We start from the raw sequence: 24,833 nt of genomic DNA, 5'->3' as shown, positions 1-24,833 counted from the left end.
GGTTGACTCCCTACTAAAATTAGCCTTCCTAAAACCTGGCATTCTGCAGATAAATTGAAAACAACACACCAAGCTTTTTTTTTAAGGTCTTAAAAGAAGCTAAGCTCTCTGGGAAAAGTCTCATGTCACCTGGGAAGTAACCAGCATGGGGAATGAAAGGTGAAAATGGACCTCCAGAACTTACAAATGGTTGAATTTTGTCAGTGAGGAGGGACTTCTGAGAAGAAACTGTTTGTAGGTGGGAGGATATGCTGGATCTGGAGGGAGAAGTCAGGACTGACCAAGATCAGGAGAGCTTTGTTCACTTTCCTGTGCAGAAACTCCATGAAACAGAGCAGTTGTCACTCAGCTCATGGCCAGGATTCACAGCCTGTGGATGTGCAGTGAGAACTCATTTGCAGTTTTACAGTAGAAAGCATCAAAAAGGTATCAGGTGTCAGCACTCTGTGGTTTTGGTCTCCAGGTTGTGCTAATTAATCCCAATTAACCCAAACCAATTCAGGTGCCACTCAATATAAGGCAGAATCAGAGAGTTTTTGAAGAGGTCATGTATATATTTTAGAGGTGCTGAGGTTAGCAGTGGTTTAGCAATTCCATATAATTATATGAATTTAAAAACACCTAGATTTATCTTCCTGGAGGAACCTTAACATCAAGGTACTCATTTGATTTTCATTCTTCCTACCACACCTCTGCCTGGGTCATGAAGGTACATTTCTGTTTCTTAAGTGTATATATGAATTAGTTAAGCCTTTTAAGAAACTGCTATCTATTCAAACATTAATTGAAAATATTATCACAGATTAGACAGAATTATTTTTAACTTCAACATCTTCTACTTCCTATTCTGCTTTTCATGTTTCTCAGAAAGGGCATTCAGTATAAGCAAGTGACTTCATTCAGACTGCAGGTTTTTAGAGAAGGGTCTTCCCATCTTGTAAAGGATTTGTACTCACTCCTTTGGAGTTCTTTAGATATGTTTGCTGCACTGCTCAGGAAGTCTTTGATTTCCTGACACTTCTCGTTAGCACAGTGTGTTTGCCAAAAATATTTTTTGTCAGAGAGGTTGCAAAGCTTTTTTCTGTTTGCCTCTTGAAGCTGCATGGCACAGAGATGCCTACAGTGAGAAAATGGAATAAAGAAATTGGTGCAAATGTAATCACTCTCAGTTATCTGGTACAACAACCTGAAAACATTTTTCATCAAGCAGTGGAAGGGCAGTGGTTTATTCTGAGCAAAATGGTAAACATTAGGTTTTGATTAAAACATGTAGAATCTGTTCTATGGATTTCCTCAAACTCCAGCTAGAGCTGATGTTTCAAGTACCCTGAGAAGGTGAATTATCTCAGACTGGGGTGACTCCTCACTGAGCCCTGCGTGGGGAAGATTTGCCAGCATGTGTTTGGCAATGTCTGTGGGACTCTTCCAGTCCCAGCAGTGCACTATTATCTCCAGATAACAGCAGACCTACAAGCAATATTTTAGTCCTGGAAATGCTGACACATCCAGGTTGTATTTTCTTTTTCTCTAGTACAGACTCCTTACCTGTAACTTCCAGAAATATAGGCACAGAGCAGCACTAGAATAAATCACAGTGATTTCATTTCACTCTTATAAATTGTTGCCTAAATTGTCAACACCTCTTCACTATTAGTGTTAAGTAAACTGGCTTTTATAAAATATGAGCCACTCAATCATTTATCTTAAGCCCCCATCTATCTTCTTGTTGTTTTTAAAGGCAAGATATAACAGTAAGTGAAAGCAGGAATTGCTTCCCTGAGGAAATTTTACTATGATCAAAGCAACCTGGCTGTTTAGGAGTGAAAGCAATGCCTGGCTTAATGAAATCTAGAAGAAATTAGATAAATAGATGAAATTGAGGATTCCAAACAAATTGTGTAGTAGGTCTGGAGAGTGAATGCAAAGTACTGAGCCTTCAGGTTGAATGTGGAGGGGACAATAGTGTGAGTAAATTGCTTTTGGGGTGATACAGGGGATGTGTGATGAGAGAAGAGACTAAATCAAGTGAAAAGCAAGGAGTAGATTTATGTAGAGCCTCCAAGGTGAGAGCAGGAAGACTGGACTTTAAATTAAAATCTAACTTTTCACAGAAAATTAAATTTAAAAAAATAAATTCTATATTTCTTAATAAATGAAAGATTCCTAAGCAAGCAATAGAGCCTGGTTCAAATGTCATTTTCCCATCTCCAGTCCTGGCATAGGAATAAACATGAAGTGGGTCAGACTGAACTGTCTGCCAGTCCCAAATACTACTTGAACTGAAAATAACTCCAGTTCTAGTTTAGAAGTCATGGGTCTCAAGGGATTTGCTGCTCATCAGTTTAACAGCCTTTATACTTGTTGTAATATCTCATTTCTGAGAGGCCTGGTTTTTATGGTCTGCTCTCAATCTCAGCATTATATTATTTGCCAGATTTGGGGCTGGGAAATCATCTTCCCAGGTGAGATTGATGGGTTAATGCACCATTTATAAGGATTGTTTAAGCATAATGGCACTGCTTGATTTGTGCAGAACTTGTCAGTAAAAATGTTTCAAAATATGGAGATGACTCTCCTTGTTTATCATCCAGTCTGTGAGGACAGAAGTCAGTGTATTCATTTATGAATGTCTAATTATTTTCTTTGCTCCTCCTCTCTAGGAAGCCTTGCTTGCCATGTGGAGAGCCAGAGAAAGGTAAGAGAGATATTTTCTTCCTTGCTGTCTCTGTAACCATATGTGTGTGTGGGAGAAGCACAGCTTTCCTCCCAGTGCTCCTCGCAAGGAGCTTGGAAACAATATGTCATTAATCAGAGCCTCTAGCAGGTGAGCCCTGGGGTATTGCAGGGTGTGACACCAACGCAGATGCAGCTGAATAATTGCCAAATGGCTCTGCACATACTCGCCAAGGCCAGGAACTGGGCTGGTTCTGCCTCTTTTATGTAACCTTCAATTTCATCTCAGACTCTCTACCACACAAACCTTGGTGGGAAGCTACTCTGCTTTGAATACATTTCAATTGCTGCAGTAAGTTTTTTTTGACAGGGAAAAAATAATCAAGTCTTAGGTTGGCTTACAAGCCTCCTTTTTTTTTTTTTTTTTTCTTCTGTCTCCTTCAAAGGAAGGTGAGAACAGGTTTTGAGATCTGACACTGATAGCTGTACAGCACTCAGTCTTTTTTGTCTGATGTGATGGCCAGCAAAACAGGCATGCTGGTGGAATTATGTCTTCATCTTTCAAGGCTAAATTGTTTAATCCTGGTGAGGTGGTACCAAGTCAAACACGGTCTGCTTATTTTTTGGTAGATCTCCATCTCTGTCTCTATCCATCTGTTGTATTTTCTCCTTAGGCAGATAACCAAATTAATGGTCAGGGAAGCAAATATAATAGAGTTAGAGTCAAATGCTATTTATGCTCTATGGTAGCTGTATCACCATATATAGCAAAGTATTTTTTTATAAAATGCCATTATTTTTCTGCTACATTACTGTCTTGAAATGTTCAGCTTCTAAACACCTTCATTTAGGGCCACAATTCATAGAGCACTTCATTGGGAAACCATTGAAATGTTGGAGAGACTTTTAAATCAATTCCAAAGAAAGCTCTCAGTTGCATTTTCAGCGTCCATCTGCAACTTTGCACTCTATGAGAGGAAGAGGATTTCTGTTTTAGTCAATCCAGCTACTCCTCAGATTTAATCTGGTCCTCAAAATTCACTAAAATAGGATTTAGGAAGAGATAATTCTGTGAAACACAGACAGAAAAACTGCATAGAGATGTGGGCAGTTAACTGAGATCCTTACTGATAAACTAATTTGTGGTATCAAATAGAAATATAAATATATATTTACACCTAGTGAATGTAAACTGTTAAGTATCTTTCTACAGCTTAGGTACCCACCCCCATCACCTAGTGGTTCTGCCAGTGCAGTGTATTTATTTTATTTTTGTGACAATATTTTGTTTTGGTTGGAGCAGGTTGGTAAACAAGTGAGCTGTGATAATTATTTCAGTAGTTTGTTTGGTTTTATTTCCTCTTTGGGATAGTCTGTGGAACTGTGTTTGTACTGCCTGTTCCTTAGGCAAATGTTTTGGAATTGGAGATAATATCTTCTACACAACTTTTATGAAGTTTTTGCTTATTTAATTCTTCGCATTTCTGTATTTTTTCTCTACTTCTTCTTCTTCGCACTCCTTCATGTTTCTTTTAATAGAAATTATTTACAATTGCTCCTTGTTTTTAAGAGAAAGGATATGCCATTAAAATGTATCCTTACAAGAATTTTATTGCATGTTCATGAACTTTAGAACAGATTTCTGTGCTCAGAATACTTAGCACCTTTCTCAGCCCCCTTCCTGCCCCAAATGTATGCTGTACTTTCATTAAGATGCAATACAGTTATGTTGAATTCTGCATTGGTATTTTTAGTCTTGGAGGTGACCTCAGTCAGTGCTGTGCGAGGGGAGAGTCAGTTTATTCAAAATGCATTGTTTCTGCTTTTGGCTAAACCTGTGAATGCAGGGAAATGTTTTCACTCAATCAGGGAACATGACCTAAAAGGAATAAAAACAAATACCTAGTTTTATCATCTTTGGTCCTTCGTTGAGATGGACTCAGCTCTACAACAGCTGCTGCAAGGACCAGTGAGTTTGTCCCCATTTTGTGTTTTACTGAGGGGGAAAATGCAAAACAGGACTTTTCTGGACCAATTCTTGCTGTTGCCATTCCTCTAAGTGCAGTTTGGAACGTGGTTTACAGGAAAACAGGTTATAGTCTATTCTTGCTTGTTCTACTTTTAATAATTGTTACTCTTCCAAATTTTAGCACATTCCTTTGTCATCCCACATACGTATGGTAATGATGAGAGGCACTTCCTCCAGTGCCAGTCTGTTCTTTTAACAATCCACATGAGTGACACAGATTAATAAAATGTGACATTTCAGGATCCAGAGTAAAATATGAAATAAAAAAATGACTGTTTGAGGAAAAATTAGTCATATGCAGAGGGACCTATTAAAGTTGCCTCACATATCAAGCCTTTGTTCTGAGCATGTGTGACTGGAAGTGCAAAGCTAGGCTGTCAGGATTTGTTTAGCTAATGATTCTAACTTGTTAAAATTTTAACCATGGCTCCTTTTGTTGTGCTTCAAAGGATTCGTTATGCTCTTTATATTAATTTATCTTATATTCTTGAAAATATAGCACATTTTAGTTATTATTTGGATATTGATTTGACTGCTTGGCAAGTACTGTTTACGTGCAATTTTGATTTTGAGTACGGGGTTGAGTGTAAAAAAAAGCATGTGCATAAAATTCATAGCTCATATAAAAGTGCTTTTTTGTTATCCACTAAGACACGAGATACAAATCAAGTGTGAGAAGAGCTTGAAGCTAGACTGTAAGATGGGAATGCTAAAACCTATCACAACTCATACTGTCAGAGAAATGCACATTTAAAATCCTTGGTCATGTATAATAATAGACTGAAACACAAATAGGATGCTTGAGCATCAAACTTTAAGCACACTTTTGTTTTGAAGAGAGGAGAGGAATTTGAAAACAGTCATGAAAGTGCAATGTGGGAAGGAGCCCATACTGAGTTTTCAGCGTGGTACTACCAGGCCTGTTATCTTTATCTGTCTCTGTGTGGTGGGCAATAATAAGAAAGGATTTCACTTTCTGTGTTAAGCTGCTGGGCAACCATCTGGTTACAGAACTGCAGAACGTTTTTGGATTCTGTTTGGCACAGTCCTGCTCTCCCATCAGTCCCTGCCCACACTGCAGACATTTTGCTCCCTGAGCTGGGTCCAGAGCCCAGGAGGATGGATGGAGGTGATGCTGGGGGTTTCCATAGTTAATTTTCATAATCTTTTTCTTACACAACCATTCATAGCACAGAACCTGCTTCTCCCAGGATGGAGAGGGAGCTGGGCTCCAAATTCCAGGGTTGAGAGAGATGTTTTCAAAAAGAAACATCCAATTGCAGTTGTTTGCCTGTTCATACCCCCATGGCCATCAGAAAAAGGGTCTCTTGAAACATCCATGGCTTTAGAAGTGCTTTGAAGAGATGGGTTTAAACCAAAACCAGACATAGGGAACAGTTGTATAAATTGCGTCTCAGTAAAGCAAAGAACTGAACTTTCTCTTCTCACCTAGAAAGATCTGGCTGATCAGGAGCACCTATTTTCCTAGGGAATATAATTTCCTTTTTGTCTGTGTCTGGTGGGGTTGATCTGAAGACATTGAGAAGGAAAAGAACAGCCTTACCCTCCTGCTAATGCACACATTAGACTGGGTTATTAATTGCATTTTATACCACACTGATTGGCTCATGCAGATTCCATTTTATTAACTGCCTAGAAAAAAGTGTCTTTACGAGTGTGGGAATCTGCAATTCAACTGCTTTAAAAGGTGTGTGAAAGCACATATGTATATATTCAGTACATGCTTTGTACTGAAGAGATGTAATGAAGAAAGAAACTACAGGGAGAATTGCATTCCAAGCAATGCCAAGGACTTTGTAATACTGTTGTTAAATACTATGTACAGCATATTATGACACCGAATATGTCCCAGGCTATGTATTCTGTGCATCTTTAGAAATCCCATTGTATTACCAGAGCTGAAGGTTGCTTGGCAGTGTCTGACAGTGACCTTTTGAACCAATCCTTCCATCCTTTCTGCAGTGACAAGTTAGTTTTCTCTTTTTCCTGTGTGCAGCCTGGGCTGTGCTCCCTTTTCCTCCTCCCAGCAGAGGGTTTGTCATGGCAGTTGCAGAGGAGCATATGGAGGCACAGCCTTTTGGGCAGCACAAGGCCCAGCATCAGAACCAGGCTAGATGAAGGCTGCTTCCTTGTTGATCAATATCATGTAAAGTGTTCTATCTGCATGAAAGTGTGTGTAGTTTTCTGTGCAAAACCGAGGGGATTCCTAGCTCTCTGCCCAGATTGGCAAAGCACCCTCAGCTCTGTGGATGGCCTGAGATGCCCGTATGCTACAGCATATTTTTGGATTTCTTTTTGATTAATATCATGCTTCAGTGCCCCCATCTGTCTGCGTGCTAGGTGCAATTTTCAAAGGAAGATAAGTGATATGCATCAATTAAAAGTGCAGGCAAAATTTAGGACTCCAGCAAATTTCAGTAAGTTTTGAAAAGTAAGGTGTTGCCAGATTGAAATGCTCAACAAGTTCACACAGTTTTCCAAGTAAATGAAATCCATTTCATCAATGTAATTAATACTAACCTAGGAGGCTGAATAAATAATGCTTCCAGCCCTCCTTGTTCAAAGAGATCAGGAAAACACAAGAGAGAGGCAAAAGGCATTTTGGTGTCACAACAGCCTGGGATGGAGTTGAGAGATAACTGCAGTGATTTCCCAGAGACTACACAAATAATTTCGAAGTATTTCGAAGATTTTGGCAGCTCTGGAGTTTGCAGAGCAAAAGCTATGTCTGTATTTTAGCACAGACACATTTTAACCTTCCCTGCAAACTCTGCTTCAGAAGTCAAGTCCCCAGCTCTGCTAAAGCTGTGCCTTGAATCCATTTGGAGCAGTGGATTCATAGTCTGTGTCGGGCTTGGCAATGCAAGCTGTTAGCCTAGAAGTTACTGAGTGCAATCAAAAAACCTGTAAGAAACTTAGCCCATCCAGTTTAGCAGTCACTAAACCTACGAGCTAACAAATGGAGACAATTTAAATTGCTCCACAATGCCAGCTGCTTGCAGAACACCTGCCATCCTCTTGATAGGTTAAAAAATAATCTATTTGCAGCTCTAAGGTTGAAGAATGCAATGAATTTAGCAAGCTCAAGCCTCACTGCACTTGTCTTTCATGCTACCAAATGTGTCCTTTTAAGATATTATACTGTTTCACAGCTGATTGAATAAAGAATTTAAGAAGATATCTGCTCAGAGTATATCTGTTCTTAAGTCTCTTATCATTTCTTAATGTTGGAACACAGGCGTGCCAAAATCCACGGGGCAGTTGGAAAATATTTATACAAAATATCATAGCTGCTGCTTTTAAAGCTTTGTTTGGATATCTAAGGAAGACTGAGGTTTCATGCTTTACAAAAAACATAGAGTGTTTATCCACAGACAAATGCTCTATATCACCATATGCTCTTTCCAAAGCAGTGGTTAATGACACAAAAAGGGTCAGCAAATTGCAACTTTGGAGCAACAGATTGACAATGACCAGATTTGTCACTATAGATCCATTACAGTTAAACAAATTACAGATTAGATGATTTTGCCCCAGGGAACCTGAAGGTGATGTTTTGTGAGAGGCTGAAGGACCTGGTGGTGCATTCAGCCAAATTTCAGTGTGTGTGTCTGTTCACAAAAGTTTTGATGGATATTTATACCTGTACACCCAGGTATGGCTGCTGCAGCTGTACTGAGCATTTGTAACGTTTTTGTGCTCTAAATAATTCAGTGTGTTTGGAGGAATTTGAGACAAAAACTGCCTTGGGATATCAGTAGGTCATCCATTCAGTGAGAATCGGCTTCTCCATTAACGAGCCCTGGCATGGAATCAATATAGTGTGAGTTATGCTGTCAGCCTGTTCATTTCAGCTTCATAAAAATGGGAAGGAAATCTCCAAATTTCACAATGGTTTAGCCGAAGCAGAAAGAATCTCAGCGACTTATTTTGCATATGAAATTGCTGCAAGGCTGAGAACAACAGAGCTCAGGGCTTTGGACAATTCTGTGTGCACAGGGCTTTGTGTAGAGGAGTCAATTAGCATTATGGTTTTCCTGGTTTCTCATCACAGGTTTTTTTTTTCTGTTTGGATTTTTTGGTGTTTGGGGTCTTTTTAGAATTTAGGTTAATGCTGCGAGTCCATATCATGCTTTCAAAATTCACCTTGTAAACTACTGACTGAGGAAACAATATGTTGGGGAGCAGAAATTACTGGTCAAGGGTAATGAGGAGAAAGGTAAATGAAATTTATGTGTCTGAAGTTGTAAAACCTCTCTCAAAATCAGCTTTTAGGTACTTCAAAATATACCTGTATTCCTGTTAGTTCAAGTGTGTGCAAAATGCTCCTGGTCAGATCAAAAGCCTTCAGCCTCAGTCTATGTTGGGCTCTTTTCCACTTATAAACTGTCTTCTGCAGCAAACTGACCTTTTTGTGAATAGGTCAGCATCTCACAGGGCCCAGGGACCACTGCCTGACCTATGCTACAATGATGAATTTCTCCAGCCCTTGGCTGATATCAGTGCAGCTCCTCCATTATATTCTGCTGTGAGAGCAGGAGTTTCTCTGGGAGCTGCATTCCAGTATCCTCACCATCCATTTAAAAACTTTAAATCCGTTTCTTGCAGTGGTAATTAATTAAACAAAGGGTGGACATGTAGCCCTTGCACTCTGGAGGGAGCAGTGAATGAGCAGGTCAGAGGAGATGGAATTGCAGGTGAGGAAATCTGCTCACATTTAGCCTTGGAGATGCAATCTGTGTTCCTGTTGGAGAGGAGTGTCTGCAGAGACACTGGCAGCAGCATTTTGCAGCACTCTGAGATTGCCTGTGGATAAACAGAGCCTACCTGGTTCCTTTGCTACCTATTGTATCATCTCTGCAGGCACTGAAACTGAGATGGATATTCTGGTTATAAAATGGAAAACAGAATGAGTTTGCTTTGAACTAAGAATGGATATTACTGACAGACTCCATCAGAGATGATCAGGGCACAGATGATGTTACATGTCACTCGACAATTTTTCTCTCATTGAAATTAAAGAAATTTAGGCCACTTTCAAACAAAGCTGTGTCTAATTCTCTAGAAGTGCACTTGTCTGCCTTGGGGGACTTTCAGAAATGTCTAGTTATGATAAACCACTTCAAGCAGAAAGTTTTAAGCCATGCAGAATGTTAGCAACTATAAAGAAAAACCATGTCTGTTTAATTCAGATCATTTTCCAATTTATGCAAATGAAAGGCTTGCAATTTTTTTCTCTTTTGCCCAGTTTTCTAATTTTCAGTGTTTTATAGCATCAAAACAGGCAAACAAAAATGGATATGTGTTTAGGATCAAACTCAGAGCAACATGGACAGCCTTGCAAAGCATCTTTGGGGTTGGCTTCTCATGACACTGCCATCAGTAATGGTTAAATTCAGCCCAGATCCAGCATTGGAGTTATATGTTATTTCACATCCATTAAGAACGTGGGGTTTGTGTTGACTTGAACCTTAATTCCTGATCTGAGCACACTGAGAAGCAGTGGCTGTGTGGGAGTTACACACCAGTGCTGGTGCCACTGCATTCAGCAAGCAAACAATGATTCCGTGTGAATCCCATCACCTGTGGGTGTGCTGCCTCCTCTGTGGTGAGGGAAAAGTGTTAGAGCTTTCCTATATGTGGGGGGAAAGAACCAATTTCTCCTCAGGCTGTGTAACTGTCCAGTTGGGAGCAGTCAGATCAAAAGCATATGGGAGGAGTGTGAGTTTAAACCACCCTATATACCTAATTTTTAATTTTTTTTTTTTTTTTTTTTTTTGGTGGGGAAGATGTAGTGATTATTATTGGTTAATACTGCAGACAGTGGATTACTGAAGTTCCTTTAAGTCCTCAGGTATTGATTAGTTTTGAAGGGGAAGGTCAGTGTGGGACTGAAGACATCTGGAGCAGTGGCCATGGTAGGGATGAACTCCCTTCTGGAGTTTGGTTTGCTTCCATGGAATACTTGGCAATGGATTTTTCTCTCAGGTCCAACACTGTCTGTGGCAAATCAGGTACTTTAGTGAAAGTTCTTGATCTGTAATCCCAGAGTCCCTGAGAAACTCATTTAATATCAGTCAGCTCTGACTGCGCCAGGATCTGTGTGCTTAATGGGCTCTCTATAAAAAAGAATAACTATATTGGGATAGTATTGGGCTCTGTTATGTGCTTAATTGGTCACATCCATGGGCTGAAGAATGAAGGCAAGGAAGTACAAAGCTGGAATGCTTGTACCCATAAGGATCATATTAATTTCAATAAAAATCTCTGCTGGATATTTTCAGACAGAATATTCTTTGTGGTTCCCACATAGGAAGCATAGATATGAAACTGCACCCTATAGTGTTTTGGTGATTTAAATTTAGAATTCAGCATTGAATCTGCATGGGGACAATTCACTGCCTAAGGTTTCCCAGCTACTACAGAATGTGCCAATAATGTGCACTAAAATAGAGAACACTCCCAGGCCTTGTGCAGCACTGGGTTTGCTGTGCAGTTTACAAGGGAACTTGTGCAGCTACAGAGAATATCTGTGAACACAGAAAATATACAGTGAAAATATAGATGGAATACTGAAGCAAAGGAAGCAAAGGGTGAGACTAGGTGCTAGGAAGTGATTTACTGTGGGGTTTTTTTGGGGGTTTTTTTTAGGTTTTTTTTTTTTTTACTCTGTGTTTGAATATTGTTGAGCCAGCTTGGAAGCTCAGACAAAAGTAGAGACAAAATAATGTCAGAGATAAGTACTGAAGAAATATATTCTGTGTATATTGAGCATACATTCAATATAAAATGTGTTCTAAACTTAGGCAAAAAAAAATTCAAATGACACAGCTTTTCTTGGTGATGGACTTCCATTTCTTGGCGTCCCATATCTAATAGCCTCACAGTGCTGTAGTAGAAAACTTACACAAGTATAATCCAATAAAGCAAAATGCTAAACTAAAGAGCCAATAAACTTGAGATAAAAGCCTTTAATCCCATGACCCTTTAGCAGGAAACAGGGGTCAGAGATTACCAAGGCACAGCTGATGTTTCTGGAATGTTAAATGCTCAGTTCTCTGGATTTGGCACAAACCTGTGTACTTATTTGTAGAGCTGGAGTAAGAACTGGAGTTATGCAAGCATCATACAGTAAATTAAAGGATGTTGGGTTTGAATTTTTAAGTAACTCTGCCTGCTTTTCTTCTTTTGCCCCATTTTTTTCTCTCAATATGATCCTTTTGAAGAGTTTTCTATGTGGGTGCAGTATTTTGTATGGGAATATTCTGCTCATTTTTTGTGTCCTGTTTAAATATAGGTCTAACCTCCACTTTCATGGATGTGGTACATGTCTGTACACTGCTTTGGGTTGGTTTACTCTCTTCAGATGAGAAGGTATAGATATTCCTCATGAAACAGAAGTATTTTCAACCCTCTGCAATGTTACAAGAATTATTTCTTAATTTTATCTCTAGAGAGCAGCCAAGCAGGGGAACATCTTGTTATCAGTTTTTTGATGCTGGCAATCTGGAAAGGTGGATATTGTGTTCTGTTGCTGCACTTTGTCAGCACGAGGATGGTATGGATTTTAGCAATGTTTACATCAGAAACCCTAATTTACTTACCTGCAATTTTTGTAGTAGTTTATGAAGGCAGCCAACTGAAATACAGGTTTTGCTTTGTTGCTTCAGATATGATAAATTTGTCACTGAAAACCAGGATTATTTGTAACTCTCTTTGTGGGTATTTTAATTGTATATTATCAAGGATGCCCCAGTCAGTCCAGCTTCAAACTCTATACTGGATTCAAGAAATACTTGAGAGATGATATTTATTAGGGAGCAGATAAATTGGAATAATGTGATATTTAAAAATATGGAATTGTGCCAATGGCTGTCCCACAGCAATGACTTGTGAGCCGCAAGGAAGCAATGAGAAAAAAAAAGAAAAAATATACACACACGTATCTAATGCCTTATGCAGTAACCTCCACCAAAGGGAGAAGTTTTCTCACTAGTGTGGCTCAAACAAGGTGACCACAGTGGCAATGAACATTTTGATTTTTGTTTGACTTTAGGGCATGGACTCGAATCCAAGTCTGAACTTTTAACCTGTGCAGTTTCTTACTGCCAGTGACAACTATGAGCTTTTTTCTGTTTGTTTTCCTCTGATAAGAGCTCCAGAAGGAGGAGCTCCATATATCCATATATCACAGGATAACCAAGTGATCAAATCCAGGTTTTACTCCCTACTATAAAATGACCTTTTTAAAAGTGCATCATTTGGCACTGTAGTATCCATTGATTTCTACTAATGTCTTTTTATCCTTTAGAGCACCATGAAAACTCTGTGGAATTCCATCCTGCAACTCACACAGGTGTGCTAATAATTCCTGCTTAATAAGGGCAAAGTATCTTTCCTCACTCAGAAATCATGCTGGTTATTGTGGAAACAACAGAAACTCAGAAGAACAGGAGGCTTTATTAATTGCATTGACTCTGATTAAAATCTGGTAAATTTTAGATTGTTTTTAAAAAATTACTTAGTGTTTCCTACAGGTAAGTCACAATCAGTGTCTGAAATTAGTGTTACAATTCAAGAAGATGCAAAAATAAGTTCAAGGAAAAGCAAAGAATCAAAGGCTGAGCAGTGAAAAGATGAGGCAGACAAGCCAATGTGTTCACAAGTGCCTCTTTATCAATGGTGTTTTTCCACTTATGAAATTTCTTCTCTTAGGCTTCCTCCATCCTACAAACAAGAGGGGTTTAGTATCAATCTGCATGAATGCTGTCCTTTGGTATTCCTGGTGTGTTGATGTTTAAGTAAGATCATAATAACAGGAAAAAGAGTCCCTTAAAACACTTCATGGTTGTTTTCAGTGCTTGCACTAGCATTGCAAAGAAATATATTTCTTGGCTGACTGTCCCAATGGGCTGTGAAGAAAATGAAGTGATTGGTAGCTCTTTCCCCTTCCATCTCATAACTTCCTAAGAAATTCCTGTTGTGTATCTCAATTCAAGTGTTGGGACTGCAGAAATTTTCTTGCAAGTTTTCTACGAAACCTCTTTTCCAGAGGTCAGTCTCCTCTTTACTTCCAGAGAAAAATCTTCAGTATATTCTTGCTGCAAAGCAAGCACTTAAAGAATGATCTTCTCTTTCCACTTCAATTATTAAACTAGGCTGCCTAAGTTCTTCTCCTGTCAAAGTACAGCCCTCACTTTCAGATGCTTATGCAATAGAAGAGCAGAAATCTCCAAATTTTGATTCACATGGTAATTGTTACTATAAAACTTTTCCTTTTTCCTTTTCTTTTTTTTCCACAAAATGTTGCCAGCCAGTTGAATTTTTCTTTTTAAGTGGAGGAATTAGGAAATGTCATGATAAAGTTTCCTGATCAGCTTTTTAACAGTTAGAAGTCTTATTGTCATGGGGAAACAAAGAAATAATGTGTTTCCTTTCTGTAATGATGAATTTTACTGAAGCCATTACCCCATGGAAGTGCTGTTACTCCCCACTCCTTCTGGCTTAGATGCTGGTTGTGCCTGAGCTGCTTGAAATGTAGCAATCTGTTTCTGGGTTTTGAGCTGCTGTATTTCAATTTCAGTGCAGTGATAGCAATGTACACCTGTGTGTCTTTTCCCTCTCTCTGCACATGCAGGTGGCTCTGTTAAAACAGGCTGAGAACCAGGATGCTGAAAACTTGGCATGTGCTTTTTATTTTTAACAAAGCTGAGGGATATTAAGCATGGTCTTCCCAGCCACTCATCAGTATTAGTGTGGTTTGGAGCTGCACTGCTCCCTTCTTTACTTTAGTGCATCTCCTACTTGTGGCAAATGCCAGATTGACAGCCCTGAAAGCTGAAATCCCTCTGTTTATCTTGGGGCTGTGATAGTACAGTCAGTGACAGCACAAACATCCCCCCTGCCTCATCTATATGCCTGGGGTGTGAGCAAAGATAGTTCAGTCTCCATGGCCATTAAATCCTGTTGATTCCATCAATAAGAATGCCAGTTACTGAGGGATGTCACAGGGACTTTGTGATGCGAGTGACTGCTCCAAACACGCTGGATTGAGACACCAAATTCATCTCACACACCTCAGCACAAATACCATGGTAATGGCTTTCACTCACGGGGAATCTGCCGTGGATTCAGGAGGTGTCTTAGATTTAAACCTTTCTGAAATTCAATCACCTTCCCCTGAGCCAGACAGTCCCTCCACTTACTTGAGAAACTTGTTCATGTTTTTTAACAGGTTCCTTTTCATGTATGAGGTCTTTCTTGTTTGCAGGAGCTTTCTATCAGAAAGAGACAGTTTCTAGGATTGTGAGGCACGTGAATAAGGATGCTCAGAGATTGTGGATATGAAAAACTGCACAGTCTGCTGCTGCTGCAGGTATTGCTTGCTGTTAAATGAGCTGCAGGGCTTTAATCTCAGTTCTGCCCCCTGCTCATGTCACCAGAGGGGTTGCAACAGCCTAAAGAGCCCCAAGTCCAATGGGGTACCCCCAGAAAATTCAGTGTGCTTCCTGCCTCAGTGTCCCCCAGTAGAACATGGAGATGACTTTGAAAACTGATCAATTTATATTTTGGTATTTCCTGAGGCAGGCAAAATGCTAAGTATTATTGCCACCTAATTTGGTAGTCCATCAGTAGATTAAAAAAAAAGGAATATCTTTTAGATTTTTTGTTTCAATAAGGCTTTCAGGCCAATGAAATGTGGTGTAGATAATTTCCTGTCTTCTTAATTTCAGAATTCAGAAATACTCTAAATATTCTTAGGAAATTCAAATGCAAGTAGCAGCAAAGTTTGTTTCAAGAAAAATCTGTAGAAAACATATGAGCTTCATTACTTATCAGGCAATATTTAACTGAACTAGTATGGTGAACAGATGCTGCTCTCCAAAGGGTGCTTTTGTCTGGAGATCATTTTGAACATACAGAAAAAGAAAATGAAGAAAGAATTGTAGAAAACTGAGCTCTGAAAAAGAAACCCATATTTGGTCTAAAACACAAAATTAATTGTTTCTAGCATTCCAGGAGTTCTGTGTCTAAGAGGACTGTTACTGTGTGCACAGATTTTCTGTGGAAAGGCTTTGTGTGGTCATTAGAAAGTTCTTAATTAACACCACAAGCTGCCTTGTCTGAAGTGGCTGTAGAATAAATACCTTGGAGCTTCATCTGCTTTATCAGACAGCTCTACAGGCACTCCAGGGAGGATCTCCATGGGTGAGAGTGATGGGGGGGTGTGGGAACAATTTAATATTTGGTTCTGCAGTTAATAAAAAAGTACTGCTGATGGTAATTGGTGCCAATTCAAAACATGGTAGAACATCCTGAACTGGAAGGTTCCCCCAAGGCTCATGGATCAGCTGCTGTCCCTGCCCAGACACCCAGCAATCCCAGCCTGTGCATCCCTGGCAGTGCTGTCCAAAGGCTCCTGGAGCTCTGGCAGATTTGGGAATGTCACCATTCCCTGGGGAGCCTGGGCAGTGCCAGCACCCTCTGGGGAAGCACCTTTCCTGATCTCCAGCCTGCCCTGCCCTGCCCAGCTCCAGCCATCCCTGGTGCTGTCCCTGTCCCAGAGCAGAGCAGGACAATCCCCTGGGCCTGGTTGCATCATCCTTCTCCAAATTGTTGTAGCAAAGACATATCCTTTTAGAAATTTAAAAGTCCACAAAACCTAAATTTATTTTATGTCAACATCTTATTATCCCACGTGGACAATCTGTCCCATGGGGAGAGGGCAAGATTGCAATTTCCTGCATGCAGGGTTTTCCATACCAGGAGCACATATGGGGCAACTCTTAACCAGGTTCCTGATATGATTCTGCAGTGGCAGAAATACAACTTTCAGCTCATAACCTCCAGGTAAATCACAGGAGAGCCAATGTCCCTGTCATTGCTCAGATAAGCTCTGCATGTTGCCTGTCATTAGAGATGGTCCCAAACCATTTTGGATATCTTGACAATTACAGCACATATAATCTATCTCTAGGTCCTATTGACAGTCCTGACATTTATATCTTTGCTAACATATTTTATTCCTGTGTATATCTTCGGTGAGAAGGCAGGAGATATTTCTACACTGAATATGGGTTTGGATGTATTAAATGTCCCAATCAGCTGTGGCTGAAGTAATTTGAAACTTTTTTGCTGTTGACTTTAGTGGTGTCTGTTGTTTGGACATGGGAGGAAACCTAACTAGGAAAACAGGGAGGAAAATAAACCTTTATCTCTGCTATTGAATAGCACAATACATTGTACAGGTCCTGTTAGGGCAGCACCCTTTGTTTTATTATATATGATTTTTACTCTTACATGGTTCCCCACATTCTTAACCTTGAACTATATATAAATTTTGTTAAACGTATAAATATATAGAATTTAAATTAAGTTCATTGTGTCTGTGCCTTAAGGAACACAGTTGCATTGTAAAATTCACTTGTAAGATCAGTTGTAAAAACACTTTTGACTCATGGCCACTTAAAAATAATATATTAGTAATCAGTAAATGATTAACACACATTTTCCTCCTTAGTTATTTAGGGCAGTATGGAGTAGGACAGTGAGAACTAATGCACATTATCATATGTAAGTGCTACGAAATAATGGATACCATCCTGTAATGTATTTTAATATTATTTATACATGTCTCTCTCATGTGTTACACAGTGGAGTCACTTGCAATATTTTCACTTAAGAAAAGCAATGCCTAAGCTCATCTTGCATTTGTCCAAAATTGTCATCTCAGTTTACAGTGCTACTGATATTTGCTGTTCCCCTTTGTCAAACATTAATGCTGTTTACTGCATCACTGCCTGGGCCAGTGAGAACTCTGACTGCCATGCTCCTCTTGTTTGGGCACAAAATGCATTGTTCTCAGTGCACTCCAAGGGGTCACATCTCAGAGTTCAGAGCTTCCTCAGAGCATTTGTTTATTTGTTGCAGTCTTGGAACAGTCTGAGTACATCAAATCACTTAAACCATGCCCTTGTAGTAAATAATAATTTTGGTTTTGTTAAACAAACAAAACCACAGAAGCATTTGGCTTCATTTTCTAAATACAAGTTAAAAGCAACTGGTGGAGGATTCACACTGATAATTCATTAGTAACAAAGTGGCAGGCTTCTTAGCAAGGAATGGGAATTTATTTTAATGAAAATGCAGTGACAGAAAAAGAAGCAAACAATTGAACAATGGACATTTGAATGTCTGGCTGCTCTCCTGGCACTTCATGGGCTCTTTTAAGCTGTCTTCACACAGAATATGGGCAGTCCAGGAGCTGTGCTCTGCTGCTGGCCTCAGTACAGCTGCAGAGGAGTTCAGCAGCCCTGCAGTGACCCTGGGGAGCATCCCAGGCACTGGAGCAGTGCTGATCCCAATGGTGTTTCTCTGCCCTCCTTTCAGGTCTGGGATGCAGTTTGTAACCTATGAAACACAAAGATACACCTCCAAATGCATCCCACAGATTTCTCCAAGTGATGCAATGCAAAAATTGTACTTTTAGGCTGGGTGTGAGTGGCTGTGGGCACAGTGGAACTCAGGGGTTTGGACTTGTAAAGCTTTACTGGCTACAGGGCAGGGTGAGGCCAGTCTGGGGATTAAACCCACAGGGTATTTTGAGTGGGAATGACCTGAATTCCTAGAGGTGGGAGCTGGCACAGAACTCCTGTTGGTCTGTCCCTATCCAAGCAGACACACCCTGAATTTTCAGCCTGGAGCTTAGGAAAGAAATAAAGGAGGAATCTCCCTGTTGAGGAGCTCCTGGGAAATAGCTGAGCTCAGTTTGGTTTCCCATGGATAGCCTCCCACCAGTGGGAAAACAGTAGACACAAACACATACAATCACAGCACTAAAACACAAAATTGTGGGTATTCTTTTAGTAAATATGTGTATCTGAGTAAACTGAAGAAAGAATATGATTAGAAATCTGCATTCTTGCAAGACCCATCTGCTGTCTGAAGTTGGGATATTTGAGATTTGGAAGGCATTAGAAGATTTTAAGATTAGAAGACTTAAAGAAAGCAGATGGCTTCATCCTATTTAATTAAATTAAATTTATTTAGTATGAAAAAGGGAGAAAGCTAACTGTCTCCAGCATAAAAGCTCTTTAAATGCATTAGTTCCTGAGAGGCCTGCAATCTGAACACTGCCACTGTGCTTTTTAGATGAATTAGATATTGTCTTCCTTCATTCCTTATAAATTGTGGGGCAGAATAGCTTCTGAAGTTCCTTTTAATACAGGAGGATGCTCAGGCATCCAGTCTTGAATTGCAAGTGCATTACTATGGAACGGTGAAAGTGTAATTCAGAACAATTTTTCATTCATGTTGTCTATTAATATCCTCAACCATCCAGAAGATCTACTTAGCAATGAAAAAAAGGAAAATCAACAAAGATCTATGTAGCACTAGAAACATCTCCTTCATTTCAGCTTTTACATGTCAGTTTTTATCAGAGATAACTGCAGGATTCACAGATCCTGCCTTTTGGAAATGTTTTCTCCTGCTTATTCCCCAATTCACTAACGTTGCTGAGATTAAAAGAACACGTGCAGCCTTGTGTGTGAACCACAGGCAGGTAATAATAAAGCCCATATTTTCATAAATACTATATTTTAAAGCTCTTTAAGCAATGATGAGTTTCACACCTTCCATGCTAGTCTGTTACAGTGTTTAATTATCCAGAACAATTTAGAACAAAAATCAGTACACTTGGCCTCATTAATGTAAGGCAAAGCAGAGCTTTTTTAAAGCAACCCCCAGACAGGATTTGTAAACATCAACTTCATTTTTATTTGGTACAAAGCACATTAACAGCAGCAGCAGAGAGAGAGCTAAAATTTTACAAGTAGAGAATTAATCACAGCGGGTGATGACAGGCTGGTAAAGTGTCTCATTAGGAAAAGAATAACAAGGAGTTTAATAGAGAGCCAGTGTTTTGTAAGGATAATGGTCTGGGTTTTCAGAAGGTATTGGTGATTTGGGAATGCCTTAGTTCTGATATCAATTCCAATCACCTCATTTTCAGGAGCAGCTTAAAACCTTTGCCTGCCTCTGCTTTAAAGCATTTTGAGGGTGAGCACCCCAAAGTCAATAGACTGTTTTATCCATCCCTGGAAATATTTTTCCCTAAAACCACCTAGATTTACAATTTCCAGGAGACAGCAGCATGGTTCATGAGGCAGATTTGCAGCTGATGTGAAATATCCCAGACCCAGACTGTGCAGGCAGATCAGTGCCAGTTTAGGGCAGGGGAGATCTTCCCCAACCATGAACTCCCTGCAGGAGGAAAAGGACAAATCAGTGTAAGGAAAAGCTCTGTGCTCTGGGCAAAGCTACAAACACCCACCCTGCCTCAGTCAGGTAACCACCCCACTCACCACAAGGCAGGATTCTGCAAATGTTTTATTTCTTGCTTGCAACAGCCATAACTAACTCAGGATCTCATCTGGAAAAGGGCATCATAAACCAGCTGGCAGGAGCAGCAGACAGAACCATAAAAGACAAGAACAAGCCATAACTTCAATGGACAGCTTGGAAAATGGAAGACACCAGGAAGGAATTCTGATATTATTTTAGCTATTTGGAGGATGACCAAGGGGTTTTACAGTGAGTGTGCTGGTTAGTTTACCCTTGTGAAGTATAACTAATCTCCTCAAACAGATTATCTGTAAAGGTACAGGTTTTTTTCTCTTTTGAGGCTTTTGGAATACATTGAAATGCATTATTTTGTTTGGGTTTTGCTCTCATGAGTGCCTTTTCCTCAACTACTGAGCATATAATTTATGTAGCCTTGTAACACCATATATTGCAGGTAGGCATTTTATGGCATAATTTATTTATATTTTACTGTTGCTGTGTGCAATAACGAGGTTTCTGCTGTTTCCAGTTTCATTCATTAGAGCAGGCAGGACAATGGGCAAAAAATCAGCATAACCAAGGGCTGAAAACACAGTAGGAATTTTCAGCAGTGCTTAATTTGTAGAGGCCCTCACCTGGTATAATCTGTACCTACACATTAGTGGACTTTGTAAATTAAATAGGAAGAAGAACACACAAAAACCCAATAACTCATGATATGGCAAGACCAAAAAACTTATGAAAGAAGTGAAGGTTTGTCTGTTGGTGCAAGAAAACATTTTTTTTTCATTCTGATACTTCCTCCCCTCACTATTGTCATCCCAGGGAGAATTTTAATGCCCCCCATCTGTTGAAGTCACATTGAGAGGATTTTTGGTGTTAGCTATACAGTCAAATTATTTCTAGATATTCAGTGCACAATAAATCTACTTAGGGTGCTTTGTTCTAATGAACTCATTTAAATGTATTATATTAAAAAAATTACATTTTCAGAGGCTTCTCTAGACATTTCTTAATCGGTTGTCATGGTGATGTCACTGATTACAGTTTTTAATGTCCCATTTGAAGATTATGCACTACTTAATGATCCAAAAAGTAGGTCTAATTTCTTTAAAGAAAAAAAAACCTTTTCATGGAATGAATTACACAGGTTACTCATAATACAAAATAATGAAAAAATGCAAATGGTACAATGTAAGGAAAGATTTAGTTAAGATTATAGGTCAAGAAGATGTTCTACATGAAACAGCTTTTTAATAAACACAGCAAAAATATAGAAAAAGTTGCAATAACTAAAAGTGTGGGTATGGATGAGAGTAAAGAGCACCTGGAATATCCTTGTAAAGTCGTCATCTCTCTTTACAGTTACAAAGCAGTAATGACCTGGAGAGCATGGGAAATTATTTTGTATATAAAGGAGTTGTGACACACTTCCCAGTTCCTGGCTGCACTGTCACCTGGATTTAGGTGGCTTTGCAATCTGCAGCAGAGTTCTAGCTGGGAATTCAGTTGCAGCTTCACCTGAGCATGTTCCACCTTTGCAGGGGGAAAACCCCCAAAAACTCATTACTTTTCTATTTCAGACAACTTTCATCATCCTTAAATGGGTTAACTATAATTTTGGTTGTTCCTAAAAGTTCAAACGTGGCTTTCAGAAGCAGCAATTTAAATTTCAAGTGGTCTTGCTGTAGAGTTTTTTAACCTTTACTTTTCTGGGCGTTCTAACCTGCAGCATCCCTCCCACCCATGCTCCTCCTGTCCCTCCACTCTGGAGCATGACAAATAAACTGCTTTATTTCCTGTGTGTCACCTCAGGCCACTTGAGCTGCGTTCCACTGAGTCCAACTTCAACCAGCTGATCTCTTCCCAACCCAAATGAACCTGCCTGAGGTCAGCCCAGAATAAATCCTCCTGAAGTGGTGTGGCAGGAGCATGGAGTCCTCAGCAGGAGCTGCTTCTGTCAGCCCATCCTCTGCTTTAGAGCTGAGAAACTTTAATCCTTAGGCTGACTTGGAGCACCCTGAAGTCAAGGAATTAGAAGAGTGAACTGTTTGTTTGTTTGCTAGCAAAAGAATTGTGAAAATAGTGAAGGGAGAGAATAAAGTATAACAAGGGAAATATTAAATTATAGGGGAGAAAATCCGCCTCCATTCACATGATGTGATCGTTCATCTTTGTCTAAGGCCTAGCTTTGCAGAAATATTTAGGCACTTAAATCTCATTCCTGCAGAAGGGAATTAGGTATCTATATGCCTTGATTTTTGGTTAATAAAACACTGCTTTACCTCCCTGAAACAAAACAGTTTTTTTAAAATCCATTAAGAAAAATCTTTTGATCAGCGTTTCAGATTCCTGCTATTAATTTTTTAGCAGATCCCACATTTCTCTACCTATTAAAGTTTCTCATGGAACAAGGCTCAGAACACAAGGAATTATGAAGACTTTCCTTGTGGCAGGTTCTGTAGGCAACAAAAGGAAATCAGTGTATTTTGAGCATAAGGAAAGGAAAAGATTTTCATAGACATGAAGAAAGTTCTGTAGGTCAAGGACTTCATTCACAGTGCAATGAAAACAACTTGAGTTTTGTTTCGAAAATAGTCATCTTCTGTTGTTTTGGTTTTGTTTTTTTTTCTGGACAATAAGAGTTTCAGAAAGTATGGAAAGAGTGAAAAGAAATCTTAAAAAAAAAGTGCTTTATTCACTGACAGAGGGAAAGATTTTTGAGGGGAAAATATACTGGGAAAGGGTTTTTTGGTTTTTTTTTTTAATAATTAAAAAAAACCCCACAAACTAAAAACAAACCCCAAAGAATTTCCAAACCAATATTTTTGGGGAGATTTTTTTCAGATATTTGAACTAGACCTATCTGTTCCTTGCTGTAACAGATGTAGAGAAATGATTCCTCTGTCTTGCTTACAAAATGTGGTCAAATACCATAATACTGCTTCAGTTTTAAGTTGTTTCACTGACATTTTTTGCTAAGGTTTAATTTTACTTTGCTCAGACCTATTTTTACCTCATCAAAGCTCCATTACTTTAATGTCTGGCAGCAAGCATAATGTGTATTACTGAAAACAACCAAATCTCCACCGAGAGAGCAGTTCTGCTAACCTCTGGAAGGTTTATTCATCCACAATAGGTTCAAGCCCTTTGTAAAAGAAGTAAGGAATGATCAACAAATGTCTTTAAAGATCCACCAGAAGGGAGTCAGCAGGGGAAAAGTGATGAGGGTTGCATGGTCTGTAGGTGATTGTGCACAAGTCAAACCAGGCAGAATATTCTGGTGCTTCACTGCAGCCAAAAATACCATGGTGATGTTTGGCTCGTAATGAAGTTTGGACTGGGGAAAGAAAATGGTTTTATTCAGCACCACAGTTAGAGATAAAACCCTTCAGGACTGAACCTAATTGTCCTTTGAGGTATTTTTTAAGGTCAAAGCTGTAGTTGATGGTAATTATAGTTCCCTTCTCATGAAATCTTTGCAATTGTACTAAAAGCAATACTGAAACCTCCTGAGTTTTTGCTGGCTTTGCTGCAGAGAGAAATAATGTTTCTTCTTTCTTTTCAGTAAATAATGCTAATTTAAAAGGTCATTGTGTTTTAGTTTTCCTGTGGTGGTTATAAGTAGAATTAAACCAATATCAGTCAAAATAAATTATTTAAGAAAGTCTAAAAGGAAATAGTATAGAAGAAGTAGTATAGAAAACTAATGGCTATTTTGATCAGGAGACCAACCTAACTAGAATCTCAGTTGAGAAATGAGGCACCACTTTTCTTACAAAAGTCAGACACCCTTTTTTGACATTCACCTCCCTCATAAAGCATTTCCTTCTCCCCTTAGCAGTGAGAAAAAGTTCCACATATGTTTGTGTGCTCCTGCAAAAACTTGACTTGTTTTCTGTAGTGCAGGATCTGCTGGAGTAATGGCCCTTTTGGAAAAGGAAATAAATGTAACAGCATAAAGCAATCCTCACTGCCCAGTCTCCCCAGTGCTCAGTATCTAGAAAGCAAAGAGCAGGAAAAGCAGCCAAACCCCAGATGACCCATTTTGTTTGGAATGAGCACATTTCTGTACAGACCCCTCAGCATTGTTAGAGAAAGGAATATGTTTAGGGTTCACCAATAACAAAGTTTTAAGTCATCTCACTCCTTCAGTCTCATTTGACTCAAGGCTTTCTCTTATTTTAGGTCCTATCTGTATTTGCAATCTGAGAAATCACAGTGTTCCTACTGGCCTCTCTGGGATTTCTCACCAATGCTTTCTTTTCTTGGCCAAACAAACATTTCTTCTGAGGAAATGTTCAGTTTCTACAGCTGCATAATCATACCTTAGGAAGTTCATAAAAAACTCTGTTTTAGCCTCACTTCTTTCAATAGCTGGAATTTTTTGGGAGGAAAGTCAAGTCCTATAAGAGAAATTTTTAATGGTGGGAAACAAAAAAGTTGTTGTTGAAGTGCACAGGAGCACTATCATTTAAATGTTTTCTCTGCTCATGACAACAGACTGTATGTTACATATTTATTACCATTTACACACTGTAACTGCAGTCTCTCATTTGTTCACAGTAATGGAACATTTATGCTCCTGCAAGAGCTTTTTAAAGCCAAATATAGGTCATTACACTTCTGTGAAGTACTCATCACTTTGTGGCATTCTATGCTGACCTCTTCATTCTCAGATTAAATAATTTCATACTAATTTATACAAATTTTTCCTCCCATGTTTTTAATTCCCTCAGTCAAAGGGACAGACATTTAACTCAGG

At 39.2% G+C, this 24,833-nt stretch overlaps 1 long non-coding RNA gene across 3 annotated transcripts in view; it reads left to right on the top strand.

Moving 5' to 3' along the window:
* The first annotated feature begins 548 nt into the window (after positions 1-548).
* LOC146432391 (uncharacterized) overlaps positions 549-24,833 on the top strand; it is a 76,880-nt gene continuing 52,595 nt past the window's right edge. For 2 of the 3 annotated variants that reach the window (XR_014854426.1, XR_014854427.1), the window contains exons 1-2: positions 556-709; positions 2,661-2,695. This is a non-coding gene — a long non-coding RNA (uncharacterized LOC146432391). Of the gene's footprint in view, positions 710-2,660; positions 2,696-24,833 lie in introns of all 3 variants that reach the window. The other variant, XR_014854428.1, reaches the window with a different exon arrangement.

The sequence above is a fragment of the Lichenostomus cassidix genome, chromosome 11 (assembly GCF_008360975.1).
Source record: "Lichenostomus cassidix isolate B80296 chromosome 11, HeHo_3.0, whole genome shotgun sequence".
Lineage (NCBI taxonomy): Eukaryota > Metazoa > Chordata > Aves > Passeriformes > Meliphagidae > Lichenostomus > Lichenostomus cassidix.
The sequence above is the reverse complement of the archived record's forward strand: the minus strand, read 5'-3'. Positions and strand labels throughout refer to the sequence as shown.